The sequence below is a fragment of the Erinaceus europaeus genome, chromosome 2 (genome assembly GCF_950295315.1).
Source record: "Erinaceus europaeus chromosome 2, mEriEur2.1, whole genome shotgun sequence".
Taxonomy (NCBI): Eukaryota; Metazoa; Chordata; class Mammalia; order Eulipotyphla; family Erinaceidae; genus Erinaceus; species Erinaceus europaeus.
Window position 1 is genome coordinate 139,361,982 of NC_080163.1, and position 21,221 is coordinate 139,383,202.

At 46.1% G+C, this 21,221-nt stretch overlaps 1 protein-coding gene across 10 annotated transcripts in view; it reads left to right on the forward strand.

Moving 5' to 3' along the window:
- Positions 1-21,221, forward strand: part of SMPD3 (sphingomyelin phosphodiesterase 3) — a 108,319-nt gene that overhangs the window by 57,522 nt on the left and 29,576 nt on the right. For 5 of the 10 annotated variants that reach the window (XM_060185269.1, XM_060185266.1, XM_007517699.3 and 2 more), the window contains exon 2: positions 20,181-20,249. The exons of 2 other annotated variants lie outside the window; for them this stretch is intronic. The gene's annotated coding sequence lies outside the window, so the exon portion shown is untranslated. Of the gene's footprint in view, positions 1-4,461; positions 4,536-17,954; positions 18,014-20,180; positions 20,250-21,221 lie in introns of those variants that run through there. 3 more of the 10 variants (XM_060185268.1, XM_060185267.1, XM_060185272.1) reach the window with 3 other exon arrangements.

Here is a 21,221-nt window from a genome sequence, read left to right on the forward strand (position 1 = left end):
TGGTATTGTTTGAAGAAAGAGAGAGAGGAGGAGGAGACATTACAGTCTGCTACAGCACTCATGAAGCTTCCCCTTTGCATGAAGGTGCCAGGGGCTTGAACCCAAGTCCTAGTGCAAAGAGTAAAGAGTACACTCTACTACATGAGCCACCTCCCAGTGCCCCCCTTTAGATTTAAATTAAATTTGGATTTAAATATTCATTTATTTTATGAAAAATCAGAGGCCAGAGTATGGTTCTGAGGACTGAAGTTGGGGGAGCACATCCCAGTCCCCTGCTTTTCTGCTAAGTCACCTCCATGTTACAGAGGTCAATTCTGACCCGTAACACATCTGTAATTAGTGTAATCATGTCTGCTATGAACCAGGTGCTGTTTTAGGCATTGCAGATCCAACAGTGAACAAAACAGACTTAATATTTGCCTTCTTAGAGCTTTACTTATTAGTGAAAGAAGAAAGACAATCAAGAAATGCATAATGTGCTAAGTGGTAGTGTTCTAGAAAGGAAAATGAAGCAGGTTGAAGGAATAGAGAGTGATGGAAGGGGGCGTTATTTTTGTACAAGGTGGCACAAGCTATTCAGAAGAGGTGACATTTAAGCAGGGGCCTGAATAAAGTGAAGATGTGAGGATAATGTTGCAGTAGAAACAAAGGCCCTGGGACCAGAGGGAGCACAGTGTCCTAGTGTGCTGCATTCTGACAGTGTCTAGAAATCCACTCTCTAGTGCTGGCAGGCAAGATTTGCTTATCATTACAGAAACAAAGCCTCCTTGCCAGCAACTCAGCAGAGCTCCTCTCTCCCAACAAGCCATTGTCACCTTTTCCAGCATCTTCCCAGAAGCCTCCTAATTCAGCACACACTGACCTCCTGGGGGGTGGGGCTAACATTCCAAGGGGTGGGGGGGGAACTGCATTCCCAATGTTGAAATGCCAGCATCCAATCAGGAAAGACCCTGGCCAGTAATTGCCTTGAATGTGTCACTGCACCCAGTGGGATGTAACCAGTCAGGCCCCTCATCTACTATCATCAGCACACTGACCTCATGTGGGCCCTGATCTGTGAGTCTCCACCAGTCAGGATGGAAACCCAAAGGAGTCAGGACACTGGCTTAAAGCTTGCTTTCAGATGATGGCAAATGTACATGCCAGAAGCAACCCCAAGTTCCACAGCACCTAGACACAACCCCTTCTGGGGATTGGTGTGCCTCACATCATCTCCACTTTATAAGGCAGAGATGCAGAAACCTGAAGAAGTAGGGTACTACATCTCTCAAGGCTCAGTCAAGGAGTTAGGTCACAATAAGCAAGATAGAAAAAAAATTTATTATGGGAGTTAGAACTTATCAATTATGGGAGAAGCAGGGGGAACAGGGGTTCCAAACGGAGACTTGAGGGCCAGAGAGATCACCCACTGGAAAGCGAGTGTGCCTTGTCATACACACAACCCACGTTTTTTCCTTTTTTCTTTTTTTTGCCTCCAGGGTTATCACTGGGACTCAGTGCCTACACTACTAATCCACTGCTTCTGGAGGCTATTTTTGTTTTCCTTTTGTCGTCCTTGCTCCTGGAGGCTATTTTTTTCCTTTTGTTGCCCTTGTTGTTTATCGTTGTTATTACTGTTGTTGTTATTGATGTCATCATTGTTGGATAGGACAGAGAGAAATGGAGAGAGGAATGGAAGACAGAGGGGGGAGAAAAAGACACCAGCAGACCTGCTTCACCGCCTGTGAAGCGACTCCCCTGCAAGTGGGGAGCCGGGGGCTCGAACCAGAATCCTTATGCCAGTCCTTGCCACGTGCGCTTAACCCACTACGCCACCGCCCAGCCCCCACAACCCATGTTTAAACCCTGGCAACATGGAGAATACAATGGTTCTGGGTGAAGCTCCAGTGACTCTCTCTCTCTCTCTCTCTCTCTCTTTCTCTCTCATTCTCTGAATGGAAAAGTTGGCCCAGGAGTGGTAAAGTCACACATGTGTGAGGCCCTGGCTCCACAGAAAAATAGAGGGTTGAAGGGAGGGACTTGAGGGACCAGAGGAAGGTGTAGGTAAAAAGGTGTCAGAGTTTGCAAGGAGGTCTGGAAAGCAGGCCCATTCACTTAAGAGGAAGGGATACTGTTGGCTCTTAGTGACCATCACCTCCATGAGATCTTAGAATTGTCTGATATGGGCCTGAGATTGCTGTGGGTTATCTGGGCTGCAGTCAGGAAGGAAAGCTGAGCAGAAAACCATGATAAGTGAGGACAAACTGGAACCTGCCTGCCTCTGAACCATCTGGTGTGTTGGCCTCATTGATATTTGAAAGGTCTTTAGGGAAACCATTTGTAGAGTCCTGGAAACTATAGAAGGCTTCCTTCACGCGGTGGGTAGAAAGCATAATGGTTATGCAAACAGATTCTCATGCCTGAGGATCCCAAGTCCCAGGTTCAATCCCCCACACCACAATTAGCCAGAGCTGAGCAGTGCTCTGGTAAAATAAATAAATAAATAAAGTCTTCCTTCCACAAGGTCAGGGAAAATGGTTCAGTGGATAAATACAGGACTTGCATGTGTGAGGTCAGGCTCAATCCTGGCACCATATATCCCAGAGTACTGCTCTGGACTCTGTCCCTCCCTTATAAAACAAAAATTTTTTTAAAGAAACTGTCCAGAAGAGGGGTGGGTGGTAGCACACCAGGTTAAGCACACATAGTACTATAAGTGCAAGGGCCTGAGCAAGAATCCCAGTTTAAGCCCACAGCTCCCCTCCTGCAGGGGGGGGTCACATTGCAAGCAGTGAAGAAGGTCTGCAGGTGTCTATCTTTCTCTCCCCCTTCTCTATCTCCCCCCTCCTCTCTCAAGTTCTCTCTGTCCTACACAATAAAACGGAAAAAATGTCCTCCAGGAGCAAAGGATTCATAGTGCCAGCACCAAGCACCAGTGATAAACCTGGAAGCAGGAAAAAGAAAAGGAAAGAAAAGAAGATAGTGTCCAGAAAATCTAGCATGGCAGTGTGCCTTATATCTGTGAAATTCCCCTGCTACCTGAAACCCCAACCCCTTACAATAAAGAGGCTATATTTTCGAGCACCAGGCCACTAGTATGGGAACCCCAGATCTTACCTTTGGGTGAAGCTTAAGTTCAGGAGCATGGGGCAGGCAGACAAAGCAGAGTAAAAGGCTCTCAGAGAAGAAGATTGCCTGACCTCTCTACACATCTCCCTCCACCTCACCACCGAGCCCCTAAAGTATCCCCGTCTCCACAGTCATCTTCACATCTAGTCCCTCCTCGGGCCCCATGTCCTCTGCTGCCTCCTATACTCTAGTCATCTCCCAATTCCACTTCTAGTCCCAACCCTCCTATTCAGGGCTTGCATTCCCTATCGTGACTGAAAGTGGCCACTGAGATCCACAGCAAAAACCTATGGCCATTGTCAGAAGGCCCGTCTGTCAGTGACATCCAGTTGAAACACTTTTTCTAGGGGCCGGGCAGTGGCACAGTGGGTTAAGTAAGCGCACACAGCACAAAGTGCAAAGACGGGTGTAAGGATCCTGGTTCAAGACACCGGCTCCTGACCTGCAGGGGGGTCACTTCACAAGCAGTGAAGCAAGTCTACAGGTGTCTTATCTTTCTCTCCCCCTGTCTTCCCCTTCTCTCTCCAACTCTCTCTGTCCTATCTAACAACAACGGCAGCAATGACAATAGTAATGATAACAACAACAACGATAAACAACAAGGGCAACAAAAGGGAAAAAATAGCCTCCAGGAGCAGTGGATTCATAGTGTAGGCACCAAGTCCCAGCAATAACCATGGAGGCAAAAGAAAAAGAAACACTTTTTCTTTTTTTCCTAACCAGATCACTTCTCAGCTCTGGCTTAAGGTGGTACAAGGAATTGAACCTGAGACCTTAGAACCTCGGGTATGAAAGTCATTTGCATAACCATTACACTGTCTCCCTGCTGAAATGTTTCTGAAATGAGTATGTAAGCTGTGTGCTAATGTGCTTCCCCTCCCCGCCAGTCTCCAGGAAGAGAGGGCAGAAAAAGGGTGGGAAGATGGAATGAGTGCTATGGGAACTGCACAGCCTTCAGACATGACGAATGAGAGTTTAGGTCCTAGTTCTGGCATTCACTTTTGCCAGTCTGGTTGGTTCACTCAAGACTCAGCTGCTGTTTCATCATCTGTATGGTGCAGGAGGGTTGCCAGGGTTAGAACTCATGTCTGTTCAGTGGCCAGTATTGTAATGGCATAGAGAAGGGCTCAGAATGTAGCAGTCTAGGGAGAGAGGACATGAGGGGTGCTGGGAAAGCCCAGGGCAAGCGTCTCTGCTCTGTCCCCGCACCCACCCACCCCCAAGAGTTCCCTCCCACTTTTACTCTCAGTACTTTCCTGGACCCAAAGAAAGACCCTGTTCCTCTGCCTTTGAATTCTCCTCCAGGTACAGCAGCCACCTTATGAATGTCATGTGTCACCAGTCACTGATGTGATCTAAGCTTCTGACATCAGAGTCTATCAGGGCCTGAAAATTAGGCAGGAAGAGGAAGGTCAGTCCAATCCAAAGTAAGAGATTATAATTACCCAATAAATTTATTATTATTTGGTCTATGTGACACCCCCCCCCATCACAGGCTACAAGAAGTATCCTGCAACCAGGAGGTAACTTATGTGGTAGCGCACACACTTTACCATGCATGTGGACAGAGGTTTGAGCACTGTGCACCACATGGGAACACCATGTAGCAAGTACTATAGTTCCCTCTTTTTCTCTGTCTCTCCCTCTCTGTATATTAAATTAAAAGGAAAATAAAAAATGAGACTGCTGGGTGTAGTGGAATTGCACAGACATGAAGCTCCAGTGCAAATATATATATCGCTTGGATAGTGCATCTGCTTTACCATGTTCAGGCCCAACCCCCACCACAATGGAGGAAGTATCTTCTCCCATTCAGAGCTTGGCAGAGTCTGCCATGTGCATGAGCCCTGCATCTGAGAGTTTTATAATCATCAGGCAGGATTCTAAGTGGCAGGACAGGATAGTCCTGTCCACTAGTTCATCTGCCAAGTTTGGTTTGCAACAGGGCAGTATTCCAGGTGTCTGGGCCCCTTTGAAAAGAATGGGACATGGCAGGATAAAGCAGCAGGAGAGCACATGGAGTCTGAAAGGTGCCCATCTTTGTCTGGAACACATGAGTCTGTGTACCTATAGCATATGATACTGAAAGTCTGTCTTTTCCACTTCTTTTTGTCCTTGTTTATTTCTCCCTACCCCCACACATTTTGTTTTGGTATTTCATCTTCTTCCACATTTTAAATATTTTTTTTCCTTTTTTCATCCCCTTCTTTTATTTGATAGGACAGAGATAAATTGAGAGGGGAGGAGGAAATAAAAGAGAGACACCTGCATATCTACTTCTTCCCTTTTGGTGGGGACTAGGGGTTTGAACATGGATCCCTGTACATGGTAACATGTGCACTTAACCAGTTGAGACACCGCCCAGCCCCACTTTTTTTTTTTTTTACTGTCAGAAAGTTGTTTGGTTCTTGCTTGAGTCTAACCAGACCCCCACTACTAAGTCACTAGGTCAAGTTTTTTATTTTATTTATTTTTATTTTTATTTTATTATTATAGATATACACACACAGAGAGAGAGACTGACTGACCACAACAGCAAAGCTTCCTTCAATGTGGCAGGTACTGGGTTCAAACCTGGGTCGTACATATGGCAAAGCAGTACACTATCCCAGTGAGCTATTTTGCCGGCCCAGGCCAACTTCTGTACCTTGATAAATGTTACTTAGAGCCACCACATTGAATTAGGAGTCAATTATATCTGATTTACCCTATAATAGGGTTAGTCCCATTTCCTGGGACATAACAGAAGGGCCTGATGTTCACTGAGCTGATCCATAATTATCTATTACAAATTGTAGTCCCTGGGTCATGCCACTAAGGTCCCCCCCCCAGCAAGCAGGGACACCCTGGTAGATCTAAGCAAGACCTAAGAAGAAATTCCATAGCTGCTGGTAGCGCCACAGAGCCCTTGACCCTTATCCAGGACCATACCACCCTTGATACAAATATCTGAGTGTGGCCCATTCCAAAGGTTACTTGACCAAGACAGTAGACTCTGTGGCAAGGTAGACTAAGAAGAGCACTTGGGGCCAGGAAGAGAAATCACAAAGGACTGTACACTTCACCATGTGTGAGGACTAGAGTTCAAGTCATCATATGGGAATACCATGCAAAGGGGAAGTTTAACTAGTGGTGTAGTAGTGCTGTGGTGTTTCTCCTTCTCTCTCCCTTTCAGTCTCTTACCCTCTAGCTACAAAAAAGAGAAAGAAAAAAAAAGAGCCTGCTGGGGGAAGTGGAATCACACAGACTTAAAGCCCCCAGTAAAGTCCTAGTAGCAAAAGAAAAATAAAAACACTGGTTTCAGAATCAGGCCAACCTGGGTTCAAATCCCAGTTTCTCCATAGATCTTGGGATACACATTCCTACCTCTCTGGGCCACAGTTTCCTCATCTATTCATTGATGAAAACAGTCATTGTCTTGCTGTATATAGATCCAGGAGGTGTGAAGAGGTCAGGAATGTGGCTTCAATCCTGAGAGGCCATGGACTTTAGAGTATCACAGATGTTACAGACATGTTGATATATATATATATATATATATATATATATATATATACACATATATATATACATATATATACATATATATACATATATATATATAACTAGGATCTCCTCTCATTACAATCACTGCAGAAGCAATGTTAATATTAGTCACTGGCTGTATCTTCCCATCAATGAGGACAGGAAACCTGGAAGTTTAGCTGCGAGAAGTAGTTGACTGGGCTCTGAGTCACCCAGGAAGAATAGGGACCACCTCTCATTGCAGTCATCTGCCTGAAGGGGTCCTTCTGTGAGGTATCCCCAAGATGAGATAGATGGCATCTGGCTCTTCTGCAGTCCGTAAGACTAGAAAGGGTTACCTCCAGCCCCACTCTCCTGTGAAACATAGCAGAGGTATTAAGGGGTTAGAAAGAAGAACAAGTTACTTTTTTTTTTTCATCCAGGATTATTACTCAGGCCTGGTGCCTACACTACAAATCCATTGTTTGTGTGGCCATTTTTTCTTTTCTTTTTTTCTTTTTGATATGACAGAAATTGGGAGGAAAGGGGGAAGACAGAGGAGAGAGAAAGTTAAGACACCTTCAGACCTGCTTCACCACTTGTGAAGTGACCCCTATGCAGGTGGGAGCAGAAGGCTTGAACTGGGATCCTTGCTTGGATCCTTGCTCTTCATCCTATATACACGTAACCTGGTCCACCACCACCTGTTCCCCCCCCCCCACATTCTTTTTTATATTCAAAGATTGTGGACCCAGAGCCTGTCATTCATGACCAAGAAAGGTGGTGACAGATGTGCAGTGAAGCATCAGGCCATGGGGCAGTGGGAGATGGATAGTGGCCCACCTCAACCCCTACCTCCACACCTCCATCCTGAGCCCAGAGTAGGAACCTGGGTAGTAGGAGTGGCCAGAAGTCCCATCTGGAGAAGGCAGAGCCTCACTCTGTAGCCTATCCAGGCCTGATTTGGAATCCTGAAGTGACCTTCAAGCACCTTTGCCCAGAGGGACAGTTTCTTCCTTCAGTGTTTGAATGAGAGTCAGAGCCCAGGGATGCAGGGAAAGACTCAGTGGGGGACTGAGAAGCCTGGAGAGTTTGCTCTCTTTGTTCAAAGCCAAAAGCTACAGGCTTCCCTATGTTGAAAAAAAGGCTTGAATCAACAGAGGGTGTGTTTATCAATATTTTTAAAAAGAAAAGTAATTAGAGGCTAGCATACCCCCAGAAATCCTGGCCAGGGATGTCAAAGGCTTCCTTGACCTGGAGTTGGGCACAGAATGAGAGCAACCACAGGAGCGGTCTGCCACAACGTATTCTACCACAAATCCCACTTGACAGGCACTCCCTGCCAAGGCTCATAAAAGATTCTATGGCTAATGAAATGGCATTTCACACAGGTCCACATTTTTTTCATTCCTAGGTGGTTTTTCTTTCTAAACTTGGAAGCGTGGGCATTCTATTTTAAGAACATTAATTACTGTCCAACTTTACTGTGACTAACGTGAAGAACAAAAACCCAACTTTGAGCTGAGGAAAGAAAACAAAATAATTCACATACTAATTTTGTGTTCACATCCCTCAAGACTGCCTGAGCACATTTATTCATTTATTTCTGGTCAGAAGAAGTGAAAAACTGACTTTCTGGTGGTTTCTGGAGATGAGGCTGGCCATATCTACGTGGGAGACGCCTGCTCAGGCTACCTCAGGCCAGGGTCCCTTCTCAGGACTCAGAGAGGTAGTGTCAGGAAGGTAAAAATAGCTCGAGGGATCTGGCAACAGCTTTGACACATGGTTTTCTCATCCCAGGGCCTGCCACACAGGGCCCTCCTTTTCCAGCTATTCTAAGTGAAAAAAAGTAAGATTATCTGAGAACTAAATAAAAACAGTGCTATATTTTAGCCACCTTTTCCCAAGTGCTCTTTTTGGCTCCTCTTTCCTCACTAAGCCAAAAATGGGATGAGCCTTAAGGTTCTGTCCTTGACCCCCATTCCCCCTCGACCTGCCCTCTTTGAGACCAGGCCTCCACAACCAGGGTTCAGCACCCCATCCCCCTGGTCCCAGCCCTGTACCTTCTAGGCATCTACAAAATCTCTTGGACAGTCCTCCTCATCCAATGAGACCCCCAACACCCCTTAAACAAATTGGGCATCTCCCTTTGGTGATGCACAGAGGTGCCATTCCACTCCCCGCTATCATTCCCCATAGCCTGGTCTATAGACAAGTGGCTGGCCATGTCTGAATTGTGACCCAAACCTCCCCACCCCACCCTCATCCTCCCTACCCCACCGCAGTTCACCTGGAGGCAGTGCTGGGCAGTGGTTGCTCCCTGCAGGAGGCCCCAGTGCTCAGAACAAGGGTCAAATGGGAAGGCTTCCCCCAGGAAAGAGACTTTTCAACTGAGACCTAAAGTGAGAGGCAACAGGCCAGGCAAGATGAGGGTTCCAGGATAGGAGGTCAGCATGAGGAAAATCCTATCCAAGAGAGACTAGGGGTTATGAGAGGAAATATGAGGGCTCTGTGGGGAGGGGGTGGGGGGCATAAGCAGACCAAAGGTGAGGCAGGAGAGGATGGTGGACACTGCGTGTGGATTTCAGCCAGGGGGGTGAGAGTGAGACAGTGAACATTTTTTCAGCCAGGAGAACACTCAGGTTTGTGAGAAGAATCACCCTGGCTTCTGTGTGGAGGACAAGTGGTGAGGGCAAGGCTGAAGGAGCCCATGAGAGACAGTAGAGCTCCACTGTGTGTCCCGTAGAGTCCTCAGCAATAGCTCTAGCTGGCTTCTGCTGGTTCATACTTTCCAAGCCTGCCAGCCCTCTGTCTTAAACAGCAGTGCTGTGCCTGTCCACACAGGTGTTAAGAGCAAAGAATGGCAGTAGTCCACCTCACATCCCTTTAGGGCAGAGGAGGTAAAAGCAAAAGATCTACAAACCTTCCCAGACTCCTGGTATTCCTCATGTGGGGTGCCTGGTAATCATTCAGGAGCCCGGTAGGGTCAAGACTCAAACCAGAATGGGCCACAGGTATATATCACAGGGTAGCCCCACAAGGTGCCAGAACTCAAACCTGAACCCTGTGCATAGTAAGGCATACACCCTACTGAGTGAGTATCTTCTGGTCCCCAGTACAGATATATATATAAATTCTATAATATTTTTCCCTGCTTATGATGGGTCAAGAGGACAGAATGTTCTAATAAATAATTTTCCAAACTATTCTTTATCAAATGATTTCAGGTTTTTGTTTGTTTGTTTGTTTTTGTTTTACCAGAGCATTATTTAGCTCTGGCTCATAGTAGTACAAGGGATTGAACCTGGGACTTTGGAGCTTCAGGCATGAAAGTCTCTTGGCATAACCATTAGGCTATCTACCCTTCACCCATCTTTTCCATTCCTTAGACCTTTTGAACCAAGGCTACTATGAGAAATTATTAAATCTGATTTTTTTTCATTCTTATTGTAACCTCTGGCAGTAACCTCTGCCACTCTCCAGCTGAGAGACTCTGGAGTCACTTAACCCTCTCTGAGCATGGGAACCACAATAGCTAACTTCCCTAAACAGTTTAAAGGACTAAACAAGAGGGTATTCATGCAACACTTAGCACAGTGCCTGGCACACAGGCAGCCCCCAAAGTGTTGACGATGTTGATCTCAGGGAGCTATGCCACATGAATTCATGTGGCCTTTTGAGCTTTTTTTTTAAATATATTTTTTAAATTTATTTATTTATTCTCTTTTGTTGCCCTTGTTGTTTTATTGTTGTAGATATTCTTGTTGTCATCGTTGTTGGATAGGACAGAGAGAAATGGAGAGAGGAGGGGAAGACAGAGAGGGGGAGAGAAAGACAGACACCTGCAGACCTGCTTCACCGCCTGTGAAGCGACTCCCTGCAGATGGGGAGCCGGGGGCTCGAACCGGGATCCTTAGGCCGGTCCTTGCACTTTGCGCCACGTGCGCTTAACCCGCTGCGCTGCCGCCCGACTCCCCCTTTTGAGCTTTAAGACCACATCTTTCCATATCTCTTGTTATACAAGGAAGCCTAATCCCAGTACCAGTTCTGACAGTTCAGGACAGTTTTCTTATAGTTCCTGCTGTGCCACCTGTTCTGTACAGAGGGAACTGAACTTTCTGGTGACTGACATTTAGGACTGGTCAGAAAACATTTTATTAATTCACCCAGGTTCCCTGAGTGCCTCTAGGGAACAGGCTCTGTGCTTGGTGTTCAGGGGACTCCAGACCACCAGTACAAACCCAGTAGATGTGTGAGAGGTGGGGGAGGGAGGAGAGTGACAGCTGACCAACCAGGGAGGGTGTTCAGACATAGGGGACAGCATAAGCAAAGGCATGAAGGCATGAAAGAGCATAGTATGTCCCAGAAGACATGAAAGCTAGAAGTCAGACTAGCTAGAGGTCAAACAGATCAGTGGGAGGGAGGGAAAGAAAGGAGACTGAGGAAGAGGACCAGACCCCATCACCAAAGAACCTACTAAGTAGGGGGATTTATTTTGTGCATGGAGGGGTGATCTGCACTACAAGGGAAGGGGGGAAATGGGCATGGACTGTAGGACTAGAAGCTATTGGCTTTGATGCCAGGGCAGGTTGAGGGTTGAGGAAGAGCCCAAGCTGTGAGGCTGATGCTAGAACAGAGAGACAGCACTGGGTAACTGAGGGACGGGGAAGGGGGGGGGGGGGTTGTGGATAGAATTTTATCCCATGCCCCACCCCTGTCTGCCTTCCTCTACTTTCAGTCTCTTTCTTAAATTGCCACTGATAGGAAAACCAAGTGCTTTTTAGTTGTTAGTATATCTCCTTTCTTAAAAAATAAATTTTTAAAGATTTTATTTATTTATGAGAAAGATAGGAGGAGAGAGAAAGAACCAGATATCACTCTGGCATATGTGCTGCCAGGGATCAAACTCAGGACCTCATGCTTGAGAGTCCAAAGCTTTACCACTGCGCCACCTCCCGGACCACTTAAAAAAATTTATAAAGAAAAATTTTTTTTAAAAAAAAGCAATTACAGAAGCCAGACCTTCAACCTTCTGCACCCCACAATGACCTTGGGTCCATACTCCCAGAGGGTTAAAGAATAGGAAAGCTATCAGGGGAGGGGATGGGATACAGAGTTCTGGTGGTGGGAATTGTGTGGAGTTGTACCCCTCTTATCCTAAGGTTTAGTCAATGTTCCCTTTTTATAAATTAAATAATAATAATAATAATTTATTGGGGGCCAGGCGGTAGCACAGTGTATTAAGCACACATGGCACAAAGCGCAACAACTGGCATAAAGATCCCAGTTTGAGCCCAGCTCCCCATCCACAGGGGAGTCGCTTCACAGGTGGTGAAGCAGGTCTGCAGGTGTCTATCTTTCTCTCCCCCTCTCTGTCTTCCCCTCCTCTCTCCATTTCTCTCTGTCCTATCCAACAACAATGACATTAATAGCAACAATAATAATAACCACAGCAACGATATAACAACAAGGGCAACAAAAGGGAAAAAATAGCCATCAGGAGCAGCAGATTCATGGTGCAGGCACTGAGCCCCAGCAATAACCCTGGAGGCAAAATAATAATAATAATTTATTTTAATGAGAGGGAGAGAAAGAGAGAGAGAACAAAGCACCACTCTATCTTGCCTATGATGGTGATAAGGAATGAACCTAGGGCCTCTAGGCCTCAGGCATGACACCTATCTCTCCAGTTATTTCCTTATTTTCAGTCTAAAACAAAACAAAAATTAAATGAAAATGGTCTATTTCCTCCTCAGACAGAAAAGTTACCTACATATGGCCTCTCATATGTATGACAACCTAGATTTTTTTTTTTCTTGATGTATTATGAAAAAAAAAAAAGACAGTTTGAGCATCAGGACAGTGTGTGAAGGTTTCCTTGTGGTTCCTGGCACCCCTAGGTGTCCTCCAGTGCATATACACACACTCCCCTATCTGTGCTGGGTAGCCACCACTCCCAGACTCACCCCTTCACCACACCAAGGGCCTAAGTGAGACCCTGCTACGGCAGTTTTACTGGTGGGGCTCCAGACCTTCCCTCAAAGCCAGAGGGCATATTTTAGAACACCAGGACGATGACATTTTGACAAAGTTTTTAAAAAATGATTTCACTCTGCAAGACAAACAGCTAATAAAATAGATTCTTTTTTGGTAACCACCCCTACACCAATCAATCTGTCACTCGGAAAACTGTTTCCTGAGAGGTGTGAAATGAGGCCACTCTGGATCTCTGAGGGAACAGAAGGCCCCCGAGAAGCCTTCCTCTCACCCAGATTACACCTGCCACCCAAAAACAGGGAAACTATCTGATTCAAAGCACAGGAAATACACAGCTAATTAGCTACACAATCAATACTGACTTTTGGAAGATGAGCAGGAGGCAAGTGTACCACTGTTTACATGCAGCCGGCCCACACCATCATCTTGGGTATATCTTGCTCTTATTTCTTTCCAGTTCCATCCCTTGTGGGAAGAGGGTGTGTGTGTGTGTGTGGGGGGGGTTCCTCACCCAAGGAACTTGTAAAGTGAGTCACACCATGGGAGCATCCTCTGTTCTAGCCATTCAAGTACAAATGTAAAACAACAGATGGTTTCTTCTCCTCTCCTTCTCATGCCACTAGGGTTATCATAAGGAGTCAGTGACTATACAACTTTACCATTTCTGGTGGCCTTTTTTTTTTTTTTTGAGAGAGTGAGAGACAAGGAGAGGCAGAGAGAAGTCTCCCCCCCCCACACACACACACACACATACATACACACACTTCCAGTAGAGACAGGAGTCTTGAACTCAGGTCTTCATGCATGGCTACTCTACTGGTGTGCAACCACCTGGTCCCAACAAAAGGTGAGTTCAACACAACCAACAAAAATACAAAGAGAAGGCCTGGGTCATAAGACATATCCCATCTATATCCACCTGAAGTCACCATCAAAATTAAGAGGACCTCATTTCATTCTGACTTCCTCTCTCTGTTTTGCTACTTCTAATTTTTTTTCTACCTTTTCTAGCCTTTATCCTAATTCTTTCACTGCAAAGAAAAAGAAAAAAATCATTGTATTGTATATAGAACAAAGTTTAAGGCATCTTAAATATATTTTTGAAACAAAACCTCCTTTATAGCCCACTGACTGTATGCAGGAGAGAAGTCTGCTGGAGGTGCTACATAGTAGGCAGCAGGGCCTGCACACAGTAGGCCTTCATGAAGTGTCAGTTAATTTATTTCTTAAATGATTGAGCCTGAAAGACCCCATGAACAAATAAGATAAATTAGGTAATAACTGCTTTGAAAGAAATAAATGACAAAATGAAGTGTTACCAGAAACAGATCCGAAGCCCAAAAGCATAATTTTATGGTGAAAACTACAAAACAGCTGATAAACATATGGAAGAAGTAGACGGCTTATTTGAAACAACAGAACACAGAAATCAGTAATGCTGAGGATAAAGTTAAACATCAGACCAGAAATCTAGGCAAAGAAAACAACAGTACAAATAACTAATGTGGAAAATGGGAGATAGTGTCACAGGTTTTTTTTTTTTCCCTTTTGTTGCCCTTGTCTTTTTATTGTTGTTATAGTTATTATTGTTGTTGTTGTTAGATAGGACAGAGAGAAATGGAGAGAGGAGGGGAAGACAGAGAAGGTGAGAGAAAGATAGACACCTGCAGACCTGCTTCACCGCCTGTGGAGCGACTCCCCTGCAGGTGGGGAGCCGGGGGCTCGAACCAGGATCCTCACGCCGGTCCTTGTGCTTTGCGCCATGTGCGCTTAACCTGCTGCACTACCGCCCGACTCCCAAGTGTCACAGTTCTAAAATAAGAGATGAATGGGATGATACATAACAAAGAAAACATCATGGAAAAAATAATAAAAGAAGAGGCTGGATGGTACCTCACCAGGTAGAGTAGACACATTAATTCTCATGCATGTGGATCTAAGTTCAAGTACCCAATCACCATCTATAGGGTAGAAGCCTCATAAGCAGTTGAGTAGTAATGTAGGTGTGCTTCCACTCTTTTGCCCTCTTTTTTTTTTTGCCTCCAGGGTTATTGCTGGGGCTCAGTGCCTGCACCATGAATCCACTGCTCCTGGAGGCCATTTTTTCCCCTTTGTTAACCTTGTTGTTTTATCATTGTTGTGATTATTATATTATTGTTGTTGTTGTTGTTGCTGCTGTTGTTGGATAGGACAGAGAGAAATCGAGAGAGGAGGGGAAGACAGAGAGGGAGAGAGAAAGATAGTCACCTGCAGACCTGCTTCACCACCTGTGAAGCAACTCCCTGTGCAGGTGGGGGGCTCAAACTGGGATCCGTTCGCCGGTCCTTGAGCTTTGCGCCATGTGCGCTACCGCCCGACTCCCTGCACATGGGTATTCTAACCACACATCAGCTATGCTCTGAAACAAAACTTGCTCTATGCAAGTAGAAGAAAACAATGTCGTTTTAAAAATTGGGGAGAACTTGAGGGTACAATTATACTTTTTAAAAGCAAATGAGAATTTTGACTTGATAAAATCAAGACTTGTATAAGAATACAAAAGATAAATGCTAATGTAGCAAGGCACTGGCAGTAGACATGAGAACAAAAGATTTGACCAATTTCATCATTCTTGTCTCTGCCTACACTTTAATAACTTCCAAATACTGTTCAAGCTCAGACCTCAGTCCTCTGAGTTCTAGGTCTGAATATCCCTGCTACAAGGTCACACTCATGTAAACATAAACCCCTTGATACTCCAAACACTTGCTTTCTTCACCCACCCCATTCCCAGCCAGTTAGTGACTTTGGTGCCTATACAAGTGCCTGAACTATAATAGAAACCTCTGTATTTATTCCTGGTTCTTTTCTAAATTCCCCAGTCACTCCCCAGTTTCTCCATTTGGATTAGCTTTCTAGGACTGCCATAGCAAAGTATCATAGACCAGGCAACTTAAACAATAAAAATAAGTTTTCTCACAGTCCTGAATCCAGGAAATCCAATATCAAGGTTTTGGTTGATCGAATCTTTGATAAGATCTCTCTTCCTGCTTTGCAATCCTCTCATGGTTTTTCCTAGGTACACAGAAGGGGTGGGGGTGGAAAAGAGAGTTCTGATTTTTTTTTTCACTAGGAAATCAGTGCCTGCATAACTCCACCATGCCCAGTGACTTTTTTTAAAAAAAATAGAGGATAAGAAAAGACACCTGCAGCATTGCCCCACCACCTGTGGAGCTTCCCCCATACAGGTGGGAACCAGGAGATTGAACCTGGGTCTTCAAGCATGGTAATATGTGCACTCTACTGGTTAGCTACCACCCAAGCCTCTGCTGTTTCTTCCTATAAAGACATAATCCTAATCAAGGGTCTACCTAAATGGTATCAGTTATCCTTAGAGGTATCCACCCCTAAATACAGTTACACTGGGAGGTTAGGACTTCAACATAAGAATTTGGAGGTGGGGATATAAACATGCAGTCCATAACACTCAGATGATCCCCAGATATGTGACCCCCTTTCTTTGCCCTGGTCTCATCCTGCCATATCCTACTTTGGCCTTCCTACTTGTGTCCCCTCATTGCTCCCTACATAATTATCTTTCCAAAATGAACAACAGATAACACTGATAAGGGTTTTTACCATCAAATCAGATTTTCCACACAACCTTCAAAATGGTAGGAAACCAGAGTTCAGAAGGAATAATGCACCCCAACAGTGTCTAGAGATGGATTTGAACTCAGATTGGATGCTAAAGAGCTCTTTCCATGAAAGTCCCTCCTCATTGAGCTGAAACATCTGGAAAGGTGCCAGGCCCACAACAATGAGTGACTGGCAGATAAATAGGTTTTCTAAGTTACCATAATTTCAGTTCCATCTTTCTCAGTATGTATGACAAAATGATTTCCCTCTTGGTTCCAACCACAGTTACTCCAGTTCTTTTCCACTACCTCTTTTTGGGAAATGAGATTTATTACCAGGTTATTTTCACTTTCAAGAGTAGAAATTTTACAACTAGGGCCAGGTGGTGGTACACCCCGTTGAGCATGCACATTACCATGCACAAGGATGCCCAATTCTCATCTGCAGAGGGAAAGCTTCATGAGTGGTGAAGCAATGGTATAGTTGTCTCTGTTTCTCCTCTCTCAACTTCGCTGTCCTCTCAAAAAAAAAAAGATAAAAAATAGAATAAGGAGGCTGGGTGGTGGTGCAGTGGGTTACAAGCACATGGTGTAAAGTGCAAGGACCAGTGTAAGGATCCCGGTTGGAGCCCCCAGCTCCCCACCTGCAAGGGGGGTGTCACCTCACAAGTGGTGAAGCAGGTCTGCAGGTGTCTTATCTTTCTCTCCCCCTCTCTGTCTTCCCCTCCTTTCTGTATTTCTCTGTCCTATCCAACAACAACGACAGCAATAATAACAACAATAATAATAAACAATAAAGGCAACAAAAGGGGAAAAATGGCCTCCAGGAGCAGTGGATTCGTAGTACAGGCAGAGTCCCAGCGATAACCCTGGAAGCAAAGCAAAAAAAAAGAATAAAAATTTCTTGGATAGAGACAGAAGTTGTGGGGGGGGGAGGCAGTTAGGGAGAGAGAAAAGAGAGACAACCATACCACTGTCCAGCCATGCCTCTTCCCTTGACTTGATGTTAGGGTAACTCCATCACCAGAAATCAATCAAGACCTCTCCCCAAGGCCAACAGCTGCTCTGCACTATTCTCCAAGGCTCCTCTTTCTACCCACTCCTGTAGTCTCGGGTCTACATAAAGTTTTATCCTAATATTCAGTTGAAGGTCATTACCAAAGAACTCTGGATTTGATCCTGGCAGAAGGCTCTTGGCCCCACCATTACCAAGTAGGTAAATAAATCTCTGAGAGTCAGGCCCTTTGCAAACATTATTTCTGGTCCTATAAGCTCAGTGTTGTTATCATCATTTCAATAAAGTATAAACAAGGCTTTAATAAGACACCCTCCCTGAGACCACTACTCACTGGTCCCAGAAGCAGATTAGGCCAGCTCCATGACTGGTTCTGTGGCCCAGGCTGTCTCAGGAGAGATAGAGACTCCAGTCACCCAGACCAAGTTTCATGTGTCTGAGAATGTGGTCTCACTTGGCTCCATGCTTCCAGTGGGGTTACTCCAGGTGCTGGCCTGCGGTCTCAGGGCTCCTGGTGGACAAACAGGCAGGCATGTGCTTAGGACCACTGCTGGCTCTGCAGACACTGCCTTGTTGTGCTGGGTAAACGGCCCACTTTCCAGGCCTGCCCCCACCCCCTAGACTTGCCCTGCCCCATCTTCCACTGCCTATTTAAACAAGAAGTCCCAACTCAACGCAGGGCAGACACCTCAGCTTCCAGAGCTAGCAGAGCAGCGCTGCAGGCCCACTCACTCAGGAATGAAAGGTCCTTCTGTTTCACCATTTCCTACCGGTGCGTTTTGAATGATGATGCTGAGCTGGTTGTAGCGGGAGCTGATTCTGCAGCTTGCCCAGGACTGCATTGAGATATGTAGCTAAAGGAGGGAGGTTCTGATTGAATTTTCCCATTTCTGCTCCCTGGTTTGATGTGATGTTATTTTCAAAGAGGGAGAAAGCCTATAGTTTGTGAAAGGACAGAGAAGAGAGAACATATTTTAAAACAAGATCTGGGTCAGAATATCATTGAGCTGACATGTTTTTCTTTTCTTTTGAAGAAAAGAAAGGCCTTGTAATTTTAAGACTGTAGAGATTCCACCACCACCCCCCGAACCCCTCCCAAAATAGTTCCTGTTATTTAGTTCTATTTTGAAAAAACAAGCAGGGGATTTTTCAGAAGAGTTTGGGGAGGGATTGGCTGTGCAGCTGGTGGGAGGTGGAGACCCCCCCTTCCCTGGACAAACTTCTCTTTAAGAGATGAGACACAAGCTTCTCCCCACTCCAAGAGGAGATGGGGGACAGAGAGCTATGAGGCTCGGGTGGTCCAGGGAGGTCCTCCTCCTTCAAGTCTACTTCCAGATGTTTGCATGTCAGTGATACAAGGTCAAGACAAACCAGGCAGAGGGTGAAGAATGAAGGTGCATGCAAGGGGACAGTCTGTGTGGCACGGGTGAGGAAGCCAAAAGGCTGGACTCCCCAAGCTGTGGGTGGCCAGGGATGCCTGACAGGTGCTTTAGTCAGTGGAAACAAATTAGGGTGTTTCCATGGATACAAGGACACCCCTTCCCCTAACCCAGGTCACCTGGTGTAGAGTGAGGACCCTAGGGGCTCTCTGGCTTCCTTCTTCTCACTCTGGTCTGGCAACAGTAAGTGCCCATGCCCACTGGAAGTCATCCAAGACTCTAGAATGAGCCCCAGTGTTACAGAAAGGGGTGGAGAGGGCATCTGAAGTTCTGGGGCTAAATGATTTGCCCAGGATTATTCAGGTCACGGATGGCAGACCCAGGGCTAGAGCCCAGGTCTCATGCAATTTTCTTGCGTGGGTCCCTGCCTAGTCAGGAGGGACTCAACTCTCTGCTAAGTGAGGAGACCTTCGTACCAGTCCCTCTGCAACATCTGTGGAGGAGGGGATGCAGAGGGGTTGAGATTTGAATTTCAGAAACAGTGTGGGTGATTCGCAAAATAATTGTATAGTAAGGCGTAGGGCTGGTCTGAGGGGACCTAAGGAATATCTAATGCCCTGCTCAGGGTGTGGGTGTGGGTGGGTAATAAGAAGGGGGGGCTCTGGGCAGCCACAGCAGCAGAGCTGGCTTGAGAAAGCAGAGAGCCTAAGGGTGGGGGCTGAACTTCCTGAACCTGAGTTGGGGAGCAGGTCCAGGAACCGAGGGGCGGTGCTGGGGACTAGAAGGCGGGACTAAAGAGTTGAGACTGCGCCCAGAGGTCCCAGCTCCCAGACTAGAGGTGGGACGAGGAGAGCACTTGGGGACAGGGGCGGAGTCAGAGGGTGAGACCCGCCTGCCAACCCCGATTAGGGCACCAACGTCTGGATTAGGGCAGTGGGTCCTCAGCCGCGACCTGGGAGGGTTGCGAGCAGCTGGAGGTACTGTGTACAAAGGCGTAAACTCACAGGAGTGCCCTCGCAGCCACCCCTGTATCTGCTGCTGCTTTCTCTCATTTGTCCTCTCACCATGGGATTTCCTCCTCCACACAACCCTGTCCCGGTGGCCAGTCTCTCTTTCTCTACCCGGACTCAGCTCTCCTATCTTTGTGAGGTTGCGATTACACGAAGCTCTAAGGAAAAAAGCTCAGCTTGTTCCAGCTTTGCCTGTCAGATCAAATCCTGGCCAGAGTTTTAATTCACCAACCTCAGCCCTCTCTAGATGGCACATCCACAACCTGGCTGGGGTTCAGGTGTCCACGTGGAGCTCTCATCCTTCCTAAGGAGTCTCCCGCCCCCACTTTTCAAACCTCCTAGCCACAGGCTGTGTCCAGGACACTCACACAAACCTGACTCCACCCACTACGGCTGTACTTTGACCTTGAGGACAGGCAGTCCATACCCTCTCCCAGGTGACCAAAAGGGTGTCGGCCAGTACAGGTGGGGCCCTTTGTACCCAGCTCATCTGGACTGTTCTGTCCATTTGTGTTCCGGGCCCTTCCATGAACTGCTCATCTCCTTTCAGGTCCTGACTCTGCAGTGAGGGAAGCTCTCTTCAGATCTCATCTAGAAGATCCTAGTGGTATCTCATCAGGTAAGACAAGGACTTCTGGGAGGGTGGATGAGTGCCTTTTTCAGGTCTGCATTCACAGACTCATTATTATTTTATATAAAGAAGTAGGTACTATGCAAGGTTATTTAAGAAAATTTTCTGATTTAAAAGGTTGAAAGCAAGGTTGGATGGTAGCTCACAGGGTTAAGCGCACATAGTGCAAAGTGCAAGAATGGGCATAAGGACCCTGGCTTGAGCCCCCGGCTCCCCACCTGTAGGGGGGGTTGCTTCACAAGTCATGAAGCATGTCTACAGGTGTCTTTTTCTCCCCCTGTCTTCCTATCCTCTCTCAATTTCTCTCTGTCCTATTGAATAAAATGGAAAAAAAAAAAAAAAAGGCCACCAGCAGTAGATTAGTAATGTCTGTACTGAGTCCCAGCAATAACCCTGGAGAAACAAAAAGTTGACAGCACAGTTTTGGGGTAAGCAGGCTGGAGCAGGCAGTCTGGTGCTATCCTGAAGACACATTCCATGGAGAGATGTGTGTTGGGGGGAGGTCTGATATGCCTAAATCAATAAAAACTAAATTTCTTAATTTGATAGGACAGAAAGACATTAAGAAGAGCAGGGGAAGATAAGGAGGGAGAGAGATGACTGCAGCCCTACTTCACCACTCATGAAGCAAGTGGGGGGCTGAGTTCTTGCATGTATATGTGTGCTCTAAGGCAGAGATAGGATAATGGCTATGAAAAAAGACTTTTGTGCTTGAGGCACCAAAAGTCCCAAGTTCAGTCCCCTCCACCACCATAAGCCAGAATTGAGCGGTGCTCTGGTAAGAAACAAAACAACAACAAAAATTTCTATCAGATGTGCCACTGCTGAACCCTTTCTCAAATTTTTAATACAGGGGGAAACAGCTGAGGCAGCACTTCATAAAAACAAAGGAAAACAATTTAAATATCTGGAAAAATGAAGCCAGCTATCATTACCAACTAACTGACGAACTTGGACTGA